The 14,551-nt window shown below is 38.8% G+C and overlaps 1 pseudogene; it reads left to right on the forward strand.

Annotated features, from left to right (window-relative positions):
* Window positions 1–13,359: 13,359 nt before the first annotated feature.
* On the forward strand, window positions 13,360–13,457 carry LOC145565909 (small nucleolar RNA R71; annotated as a pseudogene).
* Window positions 13,458–14,551: the final 1,094 nt, after the last annotated feature.

The raw sequence follows: 14,551 nt of genomic DNA on the forward strand, positions 1-14,551 counted from the left end.
AATCTTCAAGCATTTGGATTAGAGGGTTTGGATTCAAGGGTTTTGGATTAAAAGGGTTTGGATTATAGGAGTAAAATCATCATCTTTTCATCATCATAGAACAATCATCTCAACATTATCATAAAAAAGATACTCAATAAAACTCATAGAAAACAACAACACTCAACAACATCAATCATCAATCAAGACAAGCAATCACAAGACATCAAGGCACTAAAGATCAAGGATACTCACAACAACAAAGTTGACAACCGAGTCCTTTCCACAACAATAATGTTCCCCTAAGCTAGACAAAAATACATCTCAACATCCCACCAATACAAACCAAAAGATCACATAATAAATGGGATGGAGGAAAAAGCACAAAAAGGGGGGAACTAGTTACCACTAGGCCCGGTATCATCATTGTTGTCATCCCAATCATAGGAGAACCTGGATGGGGGACCATAAGGATCCCATCCCCGGGTGTAGCCGGGTGGCCAGCCATAGTGGCCTCCAAAGCTGTCTTTTTACCAAGGGGCCAAGGGAGTGAATTGCTCGGGCAATTGTAGCGGTAGAGGATGGGTGGGGTTGACATAGGGGTAGTTAGAATCACCCCTATAGTCGCTCCCACTAGGCACCCGATAATCATAATTACCGTGCTTATCCGAGAAAGTGCAGGACTCGTTGTTAGACCCTTGAGGTCCTTGCCAATATGGGTATGTTGGCTTCCTATCACCCTCTCTAGACGGCACGGGACCGAGTTGAGGAGGGAAGTATGTGTAGTTAACCGCGGGGGTGATCTCCCCGCGGTTAACACTAGCTTCATAGAGTTGTTGTTATTGAATAAACATACCTTGTTGCATTTCGGAGATGTCTCTCATTTAATTGTAGATCGCCTCAAAGTCTTGATCATACGTCCCCTCCATGCGAAGTTGCATGCCTTGCATTATTTAAGGCTTCCATGTCGGGGTTAAAGAATTGATGTTGTTGTTGTTAATGTTTAGGTTGTTGCTGTTCTTGTTGTTGTTGGTATTGTTGATTTTCATGAAGCACGTCCTCCATCTAATCATCACCGGGGAGGCGGTTGCTCGAGGGAACAAACCATACATTGGGAACATGCTGGTAAAGGGAAGTCAAGGAGGGGTTAGGGAGATGGCAATGATGCTCACTCCTCCTCAACCTATCAAATACCCCGTCATCATTGTTCTTTGCTGAAAATTGCACTTGTTTGAGTTGAGCGATGTCGAGGTAAAGAGAGTTAGCCTCCCCCACCGGAGTGCAAGAAAAGAGGTATCGACCAAAACTGAGCTTGTTATCCAATCTAGTTACCATGCTACCATATTGAATATCCCCTGACTTCTTCCCATGCACGTCAATGCAATTTCTCAACAAGATTTGCCCAAAGTTTAGTCTCCCTCGCCACTCCTCTCCAGTGGCCATCCAAAGAAAAATAACTTCGGCCTTCGACATTTTACCCAAATCTTGCTTTGGGAAGACCGAGTATCCCAAAAACCGATGAAGAACCCGAAGGCAAAGTTGGAAGATGTCACTAGCCAGATAGTAACGGGCGGTGAACTCATTCAAACCCGAGATGTCATGCCACCAAGCATTTTGAGCATAACCATCGAAGAACTCATGCTCGGGGAAAAGAACATCTACACCCGGATTGAAATTAAGCGCCGTATTGAATTCGGTTAGAGATAGAGTTTTCTCCACGTTGACGAGTTAAAATGAGATTTGGTAATCTTTTTTACCAACTAGAGTTGAAGAGAGTGAAGCAAGAAATTCCCTTATAGGCTTAAGGTACGTTCGGTAACAAGTGTTAACAAAGTCATCGATCTGAAGATTGTTAAAAAAAAAAAACCCAAAGATCCTCAGCGATACCTAATTTGACCATGCTATCTTGGTGGTAATTCCGAGAGGGCTTTATGGTTTGCTTCTTGAAATCAGAAAAGAGTGATTTATGGAGTGAGTTTGCAAATCTTAGCTTGGGTAATGGTAAAGCTTCGTTGCTAGTTTCTGTTTGAGGTGAGGGTGAATTTGAGGGTGAAGGTTCCTCGATTGTTACTTGTGTTTTCCTCTTCTTAGAGGTGAGGGATTTTAAGATTTTTGACATGTTTTCTCCACAAAGTTATCAACCAAAGACCAATCAAATTCTCCTCAATTAACCACAATCACAGAACAAATCACAACAATAGCACACCACTTTCAAGCAAACTACCACACAATCACCAAGCTACTACCAAGAATCTTAAATTCCAACTTCTTCAAAGAGCCACCAAAAATTATCAAATATGCTAGACAATCAGCAACAACACAATGTGAGGAAAATTCAATTAGCAAACAATTTGATGAGTATCCAAATTATCAAATAATCACCATCTTTATCAAAAACAATACTACTACTATTCACATCAGTATGAACAATTAAATTCTCAACTAAAATTGATGTCATTATGCAAAATTAGAGTAGAGAAGATTATTATACCATACAAGCAGCAAGATTGATCAACTTTCGAGCCCAAAATTCCTCCCAACCAAAAATCAATTTGCTCTTTTATGGAGGAAAAAGAATAGAGAAGAAGAAATGGAGGAAAGTAGTATGTGTTTATGTGAATTTGGTGAAATTGGGGTAGAAATTTGATGAATTTGTGAGGAAATATGGAGATTTGAGTGAAGAATTGAGATGTAGGAAGTTAGGGTTTCGTTTGTAAAGAGAGATGGAGTGCAGACAATGGTGAGGGTATGAGGGAAATGAGGGAAAGAAAGAAGAAAGAAAGAAATATGACTTGGGCTAGGCACCTGCGTGGCGGCGCAGCGAGGGTGCGCGCCCGCGCCCCTACTGCTTTGCCTTGCTTCTTTCTCTTGGTGCGTTTGACTATGGGCTCAATGGATCTTTATCATCCCAGGATTGTTGAACCCACCAAACATAACAGTGGGTTCAACATCCCAAATTAATGGGAGCACCATAATGAACCCACCAAGCACAAACTTCCTTCATATTGAAGTATTATTTTTCCTAACTTACCTCCTTGATTACCTTACCCATATGACTCGAAATTCAAGAAAATTGAGCATACTCTCATCATCAATCACGAAACTCCTTCTCATTATGCTCATGTTCGCTCAAGAGATCCGATTTCCATGAAAACAACCTATAAATCCAAACACAAAACAAGTGAAAGAAAGAAAAGAAAATAAAGGAAAAATAAGAAAGATAAAAATCAAAAGAAAAGGTTAGAAAATCGGGTTTCCTCCCGAGAAGAGCTTGCTTAAGGTCCTAAGCTCGACCCTTCCTCCAAATCACAGAGGGTCAAAGAAAACCACTTTGCCCAAAGCGGTAGAGGGTTCAAACTTCATGCCACTCTTTCGCAACTCCACTTTCTTCTTAGATGCATTCTTTGCTTTTAAAACTCCGACTCAAGCTTGTTTCATTTCAACTTCATTTTCTTCTTTGTCTTCTTACTCCTTGTAGTGGACGGTCTTGCACTATCAGCACATTTGGAGTCATTTTCAACCTCCCTTGGGTAGAGCTCAAACCATGAAGGTATATCAATCACATCCTCATCCACAAGTTTTGAGGACTTCATGTTATCTTCACTAACCATCTTGCTTTCAACACTTATAGGAACATCATCACAAGCTATAAGAATATCGTTAGTAGAAGACACAAACATGCAAATATCGTCATTAGAACGAGGTGAATTGATACAAATACCTTTCACAAAAGACAAAGACTCATGAATCGAGTTTAGCTCAAAACTTGACTTGTTATTACCAACACGCGATGTAATAAGGCCACATTTCACATCAATCAAAGCACCCAAAGTAGCTAAGAATGCTCTCCCTAGGATAATAAGTATATTGTCATCTTCCGCAATTTCAAGCACAATGAAGTCAACAGGAATTGTAAACTCACGTACCTTGAGGGGGCCATCCTCAACTCTTCCATTAGGAAACATAATAAACAGTCAGCCAATTGTAAAGTCATGTTGGTTGGAAGAAGATCACCTAAATTAAGCTTCTTAAAAATGGAATAAGACATTATGCTAACACTAACACCAAGTTCACAAAGAACATTTTGAAACATTTTTCCATTAATCTTTCAAGGGATTGAAAAATTGCCCGGATCTTTCATCTTTTCGTGTAAATCATTGTGGATAAAAGCACTACAACACTCCCCAACTTTCACTAAATCAACCTCATTACACTCTCTTTTGCCACTTAAAATTTCCTAAGCAAACTTAGAATATCAGGGCATTTGTGTCAAAGCTTCTGTAAAAAGGATAGAAAGATGAACTTCCTTAAGCACATCAAGAAATCTCCCAAATTGCTCATCAATCTTGATTCTCAAAAACTTTTGGGGGTATATAAGTTTGGGTTTGATCACATCCTCATGCAATTTTTCTTCAATTTTCACTTCTTCTTTGGCATCTTAACTCTCCTTCTTTGACACATCAAGCTCTTTCTTCTGGCATGAATCACTCACTCACCCTCCTCACTCTTCCTAGAAACACTATCTTCAAGCACTTTACCACTCCTAGTAGTGATAGAATACACCAGTTTCTTAGGATCAACTCCTTAAGAGGGTAACGAGGTAGGGCTAGCACTCTCCTTCAAGGTGTTTGCCAATTGGGTGATTGACTGGAGGAAAACCTAGGTCGTTGAGTTCTAAGTATCCCCCGATCAAAACCAAATTTATAACCAAACCCAACTCTAAGTATAGGGGTATGTCCGGGTCGAACCCAAGTAATGCGATATAAGCTACAGTCTCTAGTTAAGCTATACCAAAATCTTAAACAATAGGGTTGCTCGAAACTAGCAAATCAACAATCAAAGATAACAATAGAAATCGATATCAAAGAACTAGGGATTTAGGATCCACATGCACTCACAATAAACTTGCTAATTTGTCGGGAAATTGATCAATTAAGCAATACGAGGGAAAATGGTATTTGCAATCAAAATCACTTAAAGCTAAGGGTTATTTCCTAGGGTCAAGCTAGATGTCTCTACAAATCAATCGATAATAATAGCTTCTAAATCAATTTTCCGTATCATTAAAAACTAATATGCAATCTATGATTGATAATCAAGGTTAGCTACTCCTCATTAAATCAAGCACATCCACAAATTCCATCAACCAATTTAATCACATCATCCAATCAATCTAAAACCCCCAAATAAGTTATAGCTTATCATTCATACATGCTTCACCACTTCCCTAGCAAAGGAACTACTCACTACACATTGTAAAATTGAAAAGCATAACTAAACTATCATCTATTTCATCATCAACATTGCAATCCAAATATCAACAATCAAATCAAACAAACTATAGAAATTCAACAATATATCAAGAATCAAACACTAAAATTGCATTAAAAAGGAAAGAATTCTTACAAAACTTTTATCAATATTAAAGTAAATGAAGATCAAAATGTAGCAATCATCAATTACCAAGTTTCTCTCTATAAAATCTACGAACAATTTTTTCCAAAATCTTGAGCTTCTCTCTCTAAAAATCTAATCTATTACAAAATTCTCATTCTCTTCTAATTCATTCTAATTTCATTCTCTCTCTAAAAATAAAGAAATTCTATATATAGTAAAACTAACAAAGGAGAAGTTAGTTAGACGTCCAAAAAAAATCTAATAGGCGCGCCCTCTCCTCCACTTGCGCGACCGCAAAGAAGTGGGTACGGAACAGGGGGAGAGTAGCTGTGTGGCCGCACCTCCCAATTGCGCGGCCGTGCACAGCACCAGCACGCCCGCGCCTGGGAGCATGATAGAGCTTCCTCGTGCGTCCGTTGTTGCTCCCGTGCGCTCCACTTGATACATGTTGGGGTGGTAGTTTCCCAAGGCCTCCACATTGGGTTCCTCAAAGGAACCAGAAAAGAAGAGATTTTAGGGCTACTCGACATCTTGACTATGCACACCGCTCCATAGGCTTAACTCACATCTCCCTCCGCCGACTTGTGACTCAACCAAAAAGGTCAAAAGGTCTTGAGAAGGTTGTAATGTAAGGGCGAAAAGGGTGATGGTAGGCTAAAATTTAAAATTTGGTGGTATACCTAAATTGTGAAACAAAGGGTGATCAATCCTCAACACCATAATCAAGCATTCACCAAACAAAAACACCAACACCCCCAAGATTATTCAAAGCCAAAATCACAAACATATATATAAAAACCGTAAGAACGCTTCCCCCAAGCTAAAATGAAGCATTGTCCTCAATGCTTAAAACAGGGAGAAAAATACTTACATTAAAGTATTTTTGAACTTTTTCATTTTTCACATTTTTTCAGCTTTGCCAAAGAGTTTGAATTTGCTTTGATTTTTCTCATTTTATCATTTTTCACTTTATTGCAATGTCCTCGCCTCTTGTAACTATGGACAGCTTTTCAGCTTGGCATTTGCCTTTATTTATAAAATATACACAAAATAAACTTGCTTATGTTATAAGAACCAATATTCAACTAATCCACCACAATCTCCAAAAATAATGATCAATTGCTTCACAAAAACTAAGAATGAAACAAAAGGTTCAAAATCTAAATATATGGCTTGAAAAGAAGGTTTATGGCTCAAATGCTTAGCAAGTAGGCAAATGAAAACCCAAAAAGAGAAATAGAAAACTATCCTAGAAAAGTAAAAATTGCCACCCTAAAAAAGATGCCTTTGTCCTTCCTAAATGGCTAGGTCGCGATATCGTGAGACAAGAGTCAAGTTCTAGTTAAAGCATACAATAGATAAGGATCCATGCCGCTCATGCAAAATATGTAGAAGGCTTGAAAAGAATGAAACCTCACATGGTTGTAGCAATAACTCACTATTGGTTTCAAATTCACCAAAGGAAGCAACTCCTTCTTACCACAAACAATTAATCCGGTCCCAAAAGTTTTAAAGACACTACCTTAGCGTACTCTATCCTAGAATCAACTAAACATACCCTCAAACCGTGCACACCGGTACCACATAGGAAACCATTCATTCAAAAGCAAAAGTTCGGATGATATTATGTCCAAAACATAAGCATAACATGAAAAGAAAACGAAAAGAAAGCCTCGAAGTCATATTTTTGTATTTTTTGCAATGTTTGAAAAAAAATGAAAAGGAAATGGATAGTAGAACAGAGAAGAAAAGGATAAAGAAAAGTGCAAAGTTGCATGCATGTCATATTAATCCCAATCGTCATACAAGTGGTCATTCGACAACATCGCCAATGACCCTAAACATCATTGGTGTTACAAAGCAAACATCCTCGAACCTTTCAACTCTTCCTAAACTAATCCTATTCTATAAAAACAATGAAACAAAAGAAAGAAAAGAGAGAAATAAGAAAGATCTCACCGAGTTATCCAAGCTAAGCTAAGAAAAGCGGGGAAAAGAAAATACCACCTCCATGAAGCTCCAATCAAGCATTAGCATAAATCGTCAAAACTAAGTGAGAGTGAAAAAAGGGAAAATGGAACTATATACAAAGAAAAAGGTTAGTAACTTCAAAACAAAATAATAAGAAATTAAAATCAAAAATAAAAAGACAAAGTAATAAAATCAAACTAATCTACAAAATAGCAAAACCAAAACAAAACAACAAAATAACAAAATCAACTATATACTAAAGCTATAATCATTTGGATCAAAGGGATTTGGATTCAAGGGTTTTATATTTAGGGATTTGGATTAAAGGGACCAAAATCATCATCAAAGAGCAATCATCATCAAAATCAATCTCAATAGGAAAAAGGCATGAGACACTCATGGAAAACAACAACACTCAAAAACATCAATCATAGATCAAGAAATACAATCACAAAGCATCAAGGCACCAAAAATCAAGGACATCCAACAACAACAAAATTGGCAGCCGAGACCCTTCCATAAGAATAATGTTCCCCCAAGCTAAACAAAAATACATCTCAACATCCATCAATACAAAACAAAATATCACATAATAAAAGGGATGGAGGCAAAAGCACAAAGAGGGGGAACTAGTTACCACTAGGCCCAACACCATCATCGCTATCCTCCCTATCATAGGAGAACCCAGATGAGGGACCATAAGGATCCCATCCCTCGGTGTAGCCGGGTGGCCAACCATAGTGGCCCCTAAAATTATCTTGTTGCCAAGAGGCCAAGGGAGTGAATTGCTCAGGCAACTTTAGCGGTAAAGAATGGGTGGGATCGACAAAGGGGTAGTTAGGATCACCCCTATATTCTCTCCCACTAGGCACACGGTAATCATAGTTACCACGCTCATCTGAGAAGGTGTGAATCTCGGTGTTGGACCCTTGAGGTCCTTGCCAATATGGGTAGGTAGGCCTCCCATCACCTCCTCTAGACGGTATGGGACCGAGTTGAGGAGGGAAATAAGGGTAGCTAACCGTGGGGGTGATCTCCCCACGGTTAACACTCGCATCATAGAGTTGTTGTTGTTGGATGAACATACCTTGTTGCATTTCGGAGATGCCTCTCATTTGGTTGTAGATTGCCTCAAAGTCTTGATCATACATCCCCTCTATTCGAATATACATGCCCGCCATTTGGGCACTCAAAGCCTCCATGTCGGGGTTGTAGAATTGATGTTGTTGATGTTGAGGTTGAGGCTCTTGTTGTTCTTGTTGTTGCTGTTGTTGCTATTTGACGATGACGTTGTTGTTGATTTTGTTGGATTGCTGCTCTTCGTTGAGGACATCTTCCATGTCATCATCACCGGGGAGGCGGTTTCTTTGGGGCACAAACAACACATTTGGAACATGACGGTGAAGGGAGGTCAAAGAGGGGTTAGGAAGGTAACAATAATGTGCATTCCTCTTCAACCAATCAAAAACCTCTTCGTCATTGTTCTTTGCTATGAATTGAACTTGCTTGAGCTGAACAATGTCGAGGTAAAGAAATTGGCTTCCCCCACCGGAGTACAAGAAGGGAGGTATCGAGAAAAACTAAGTTTTGTAGCTAATCTAGTCACCATGCTATCACATTGAATGTCCCCCGACTTCTTACCGTGCATGTCCATGCTGGTTTTTCAAGAAAATGTGCCCAAAGTTGACCCTTCCTCGCAACTCCTCTCTAGTTGCAATCCAAAGAACAACCAACTGGGCCTTCGACATCTTTCTCAAGTCTTGCTAGAGATGAAGCACACGAAGGCATGGCTAGAAAATATCACTTGCTAGAGAGTAGCGAGCGGTGAACTCATCCAATCCTAAGATATCATGCCACCATGCATTTTGGGAAAACCCATCAAAATACTCATGCTCGGGGAAAAAGGATATCCGCTCCCGGATTGAAATCTAGGGCCGCATTGAATTCGGCCAAAGACATGGTCCTCACAACATTGAAGAGTTGAAAGGAAATTTGGAAGTCCTTGTCACCAACCGGAGTTGAAGTTAATGAAGCTAGAAACTCCCTAGTAGGCTCAAGGTAGGTTCGGTAGCATGTTTTGATAAAGCTACCTAACCGAAGGTTGTCAAACAAGATCCATAAGTCCTCATCGATCCCCAATTTGATCATACTTTCTCGATGATAATGTCGTGAGGGCTTTATGGTTCGTTTTTTAAAGTCGGCAAAAATTGGTTTGTGGCTTGGATTAGCAAACTATGGTTTAGGAAATGGTAGAGTATCGTTGTTTGGTTGTGTTTGAGATGAGGGTGAATTTGTGGGTGAAGGTTCTTAAATCGTTACTTGGGTTTTTCTCTTTTTGGAGGTGAGGAATTTCATGATTTTCGACATGTTTACTTCACAAAGATCACAACCAAAATTCAATCACAAACTCCACTATCCACCACAATCACAATTCAACCACAACACTACCACACCACTTGATTCAAGAAAACACCACTCAATCACCAACTTACTACCAACAATTCTAAATTTCAATCCTCTTCAGAGAGCCACCGAATTTCAAAATCAACCTATACAATCAACAACAACACAATGTGAGGCAATTTCAATCAACAAACGACACATATAAGCAACCAAATTACTCAAACAATCATCATATTCAACCAAATCAATACTACTACTATTCCTAAGTATGAATAATCAAATTCTTGCTACAAATTGATATAATAATGCAAAATAAAGGTAAAGAAGATGATCATACCATACAAGAAGCAAATTTGATCAACTTTCAAGCTCCAAAATCCAGCAAAACAAAAATCTCCAATTTATCCTTCAATGGAGGAAAGAGAATGGAGAAGATGAAATGGAGGAAAGAGAATGGAGAAGATGAAATGGAGGAAAGTAGTATGAAATTTGGTTAAATTGATAAAATTTGAGTAGGAATTTGGTGATTTTATAAGTTATTATGAGGATTTAAGTGATGAAATTTGCTGTTTGAGTGTTAGGGTTTCGTATGAGGAGAGGAGGTCGGTGCGGACGAGGGTGAAGATAAGAGGGAAATGAGGAAAAGAAAGGAGAAAGAAGAAGAAATAGCTCGTGGCTGGCTGCTGCGCGGCCGCGTAGCAAGGGTGCACGTTCGCGTATGAGGCCTGCGCGCCTGCGCCGCACGGCTGCGCTCTTGAGCCCCTGCTGTTTCTCTTCTTTGCTTGCTTCTTCTCTTGTGCGTTCAACTATGGGCTCTATGCATCTTTATCATCCCGGGATTATTGAACCCACTAATCATATTAGTTTCAAAACGCCTTGGCAGTGGGTTCAACATCCCAAATTAATGAGAGCACCATAATGAACCACCAAACACAAATTTTCCTCTCATTTAAGCACAATTTTTCCAATCTTACCTCTTTGATTACCTTACCCTTTTAACTCGAAATTCAAGAAAATCGAGTATATTCTCATCATTTATCACGAAACTTCTTCCCATTATGCTCATGCTCGTTTGAGGGGCGCGATTCCCATGAATTCAACCTATTAATCCAAACAAGTGAAAGAAAGAAAAGCAATTAAAAGAAAGATAAGAAAGATAAAATCAAAAGAAAAAAGTTAGAAAACCGGGTTACCTCCCGGTTAGCACTTGCTTAAGGTCCTAAGCTCGACCCTTCCTCTAAATCACGGAGGGTCACTACTTTGTCCAAAGCGGTAGAGGAAACAAACTTCTTGTCATTCCTTGGCAACTTCACTTCATTGTTGGATGTATTCTCTTGTGTTGAAAATTCCGATTCAAGTTTATCTTGCTTCAATTTCATTTTCTTCTTCATAAAAGCTCTCTTTTTCTTCTTTGTCTTCTTACTCCTTATAGTGGACGGCTTCTCACCATCATCACATTCGGAGTCAACCCTTTCCTCTCTCGGGTGGAGCTCAAACCATGAAGGTGTATCAATCACCTCCTCATCCACAAGCTTTGAAGGCTCCATGTAATCTTCACTAACCTTCTTGCTTTCAAAACTTAAAGGAACATTGTCACAAACTTCAAGAACATCGTTAGTTGAAGACACAAACATGCATACATTATCATTGGAATGAGATGAATTGATACACATAACTCCCTTCACAAAAGACAAAGATTCATGCATCGACTTAAGCTCAAAACTTGCCTTATTGTTACCAACACGCAAAGTAATAAGGCCACCTTTCACATCAATCGAAGCAACCGAAGTAGCTAAGAATGGTTTCCCTAAGATGATAAGTATATTGTCATCTTCCGTTATTTCAAGCATAATGAAGTCAACAGGAATTGTAAACTCACCAATCTTGAGGGGGACATCCTCAACTCTTCCCTTAGCAAACATAATAGATCGGTCGGCCAATTGTAAGGTCATTTTGGTTGGGAGAAGCTCACCTAGCTTAAGATTCCTATAAGCCGAATAATTCATTATGCTAACACTAGCATCAAGATCACAAAGAGCATTTTGAAACAATTTTCCATTAATTTTGCAAGGGATTGATAAAATACCCGGATCTTTCATTTTTTTGGGTAAGTCATTGTGAATCAAAGCACTACAAAACTTCCCAACCTTTACCGAGTCAACTTCATTACACTCTCTCTTGCCACTCAAGATTTCTTTAAGGAACTTAGAATATCTTGGCATTTGTGTCATAGCTTTGGTAAAACGGATTGAAAGATGCACTTCCTTAAGCATGTCAAGAAATCTCCCAAATTGCTCGTCAATCTTGTTTCTTAAAAACTTTTGGGGATATGGAAGTTTGGGTTTGATCACATCCTCATGCAATTTTTCATCAATATTATCTTCCTCTTTAGGTTCTTCACTCACCTTCCTTGACACATTAAGCTCTTTCTTCTCTCTTGAATCACTCACCTTCTCACCCTCCTCACTCTTCCTAGAAAAACTCTCTTCAAGCACTTTACCACTACTTATGGTGATAGAATACACCGGTTTCTTAGAATCAACTCCTTGAGAGGGTAAAGAAGAAGGTCTAGCATTCACACTCTCTTTCAATGTGTTTGCTAATTGGGTGATTTATGTTTCAAGCATTTTGTTGTGTGTCATCATCTCATTGAACTTCTTGTCACTTACCGACATATAAGTGTTTAAAATCTTAGTTTGGTTCTCAATGATTTCTTCTAAAGTAATCCTAGAAGATGAAGGTTGAGCATAGTAATTATCACCATTACCTTGAGTTCTTGGAGCAAATCCGGGTGGGGGTCCCCTTTGATTCTTGTTTAGAAAATTTTCCCTGTTTTGGTTGCTCCAGTTACCCCGGTTTTGATTTTGGCTATTTTTTTGGTAATGGTTACCATAGCTTTGGTTTTGGCTTTGGTTCCCATACCATTGACCTTGACTTTGATTATTATACCCTTTATTGTTATAGTTGCCTCGAGAATTTTAATTTCCTTGGTTCCTATAACCACCATTTTAGTTATAATTATCAAAATTCGCTTGTTGGTGAGAATTTCTATTCCCAAAGTTCCTAGGTCCATTAAATCTTTGCCCATTGTTATTGTTTGAAACAAAGTTCACTTGTTCACAATCATTATTATCAACATCATCACAATTATCAAAAGCATGTGGACAATTAGAAGCATCATGATCATATGATCCATATATATCACAAAACAAACAACCATTTTGCATATTGTTTGAAGTAGAAGGAGGAGTTGAGTTAGAAGATGTACCTCTCCCCTTATTGTGGGAGGGAATAATTGGTGCTTGTGACAAAACACTCTCAAGCTTTGCTTTGATCTAAGTCATCTCCTTTCCCAAGTTTGAAATTTGTGAGGACAAATTGTTGATGGCATTGAGATGGTCGATTGAATACACTGTAGAACCACTTTTGCTTGTCGACTCTCCATAACCTTCTTTCCAATCCATGTAGTTTCTCACCATGTCTTTATTTATGTCCAGCACCTCCTCTTCCCTCTTGTTCATAATAGGGCCTCCGGCACCGATATCTAAGGAAGATTTTCCTTGAGGGCTTAGACCTCCATAGAAAATTTGGATGATTTGATACGTGGGAATCTCATGATGTGAGCACTCTCGTTGATACTCTTTATACCTCTCCCATGCCTCATATAAGCTCTCATTCCCCTTTTGCTTGAAGCTTTGAATGAGTGTCTCCTTGCTTTGGCCGTCTTCTTTTGTGGATAGAAACGAGATAGAAACTCTTTTGTCACTTCATCCCATGTCCTTAAATAGTTTGGTTAACCTCTTTGTCTAAACACTTCAAAGCACGTCCAATGAGAGAAAAAGGGAAAAGTTTAAGTCGAATGAACTCTTGAGTAACCCCATTCACCTTAATGTTATTGCAATACTTCTCAAACTCCTTGAGATGGTTGAGGGGACTCTCATGCTTGGCTTCACTAAATTAACGTCTTTCTATCAATGTAATCATCACTGGTCTAATCTTAAAGTCATTTGCTGGTATCATGGGAGGAGCAATTCCGCTTTCAAACCTATAGGCTCCCGGAGTTCCTAACTCCTTCAATGCTACTCTTGGATTAGCACCCATGCTTTCTTGTTCTTCTTCTTCTTGATGGTCTTCCTCTCTTGCCCTACCAAGCTTAAGGAACGATTAGCAACCCTTATCTTTGTTATGGTCCTCTCAATTTCCGGATCAAATGGCACTAAAATTCGATCTTGTGCCCTACGCATACAAAACTCAAAGGAAAATATTAATAGCACGGCTACAAATATAGCCTAAAAGAAGCAAAATCTTTTTGAATTTTTCAAGTAAAATGGAATAGAATCAATCAACTATAACAAATAACCATGCCATTTCCCGGCAATGGCAGCATTTTGACGGGAGGTAATTCTAGGTCATTGGATTCTAAAACTCCCCCGATCAAACAAAATTTATAGCCAAACCTACTCCTAGTATGAGGGTAAGTCCAAATCAAACCCAAAGGAATAGAGGCAAATGCTACGGTCTTAAGTCAAGCTATTCTAAAAATTGAATGGTCAGTTTGGTAAAACAATAGTAAATCAACACAACAAATTCTAAGAATAGAAATCAATTTCAAGATATTAGGGAATCAGGATCCACATGCATTCACGATAAACATGCTAATTTGACGGGAAGTTGATCGATCGAATAATGCGAGGGAAAATTGTATTTGCAATCAAAATCACTTGAAAAACTATTTCCTAAGTGTCAAACTAGTGGTCTCTACGAATGACTATCAAAGGAAAATCACGAGACAAGTTCAATC

The sequence above is a fragment of the Chenopodium album genome, chromosome 10 (genome assembly GCF_948465745.1).
Source record: "Chenopodium album chromosome 10, dcCheAlbu1.1, whole genome shotgun sequence".
Lineage (NCBI taxonomy): Eukaryota > Viridiplantae > Streptophyta > Magnoliopsida > Caryophyllales > Amaranthaceae > Chenopodium > Chenopodium album.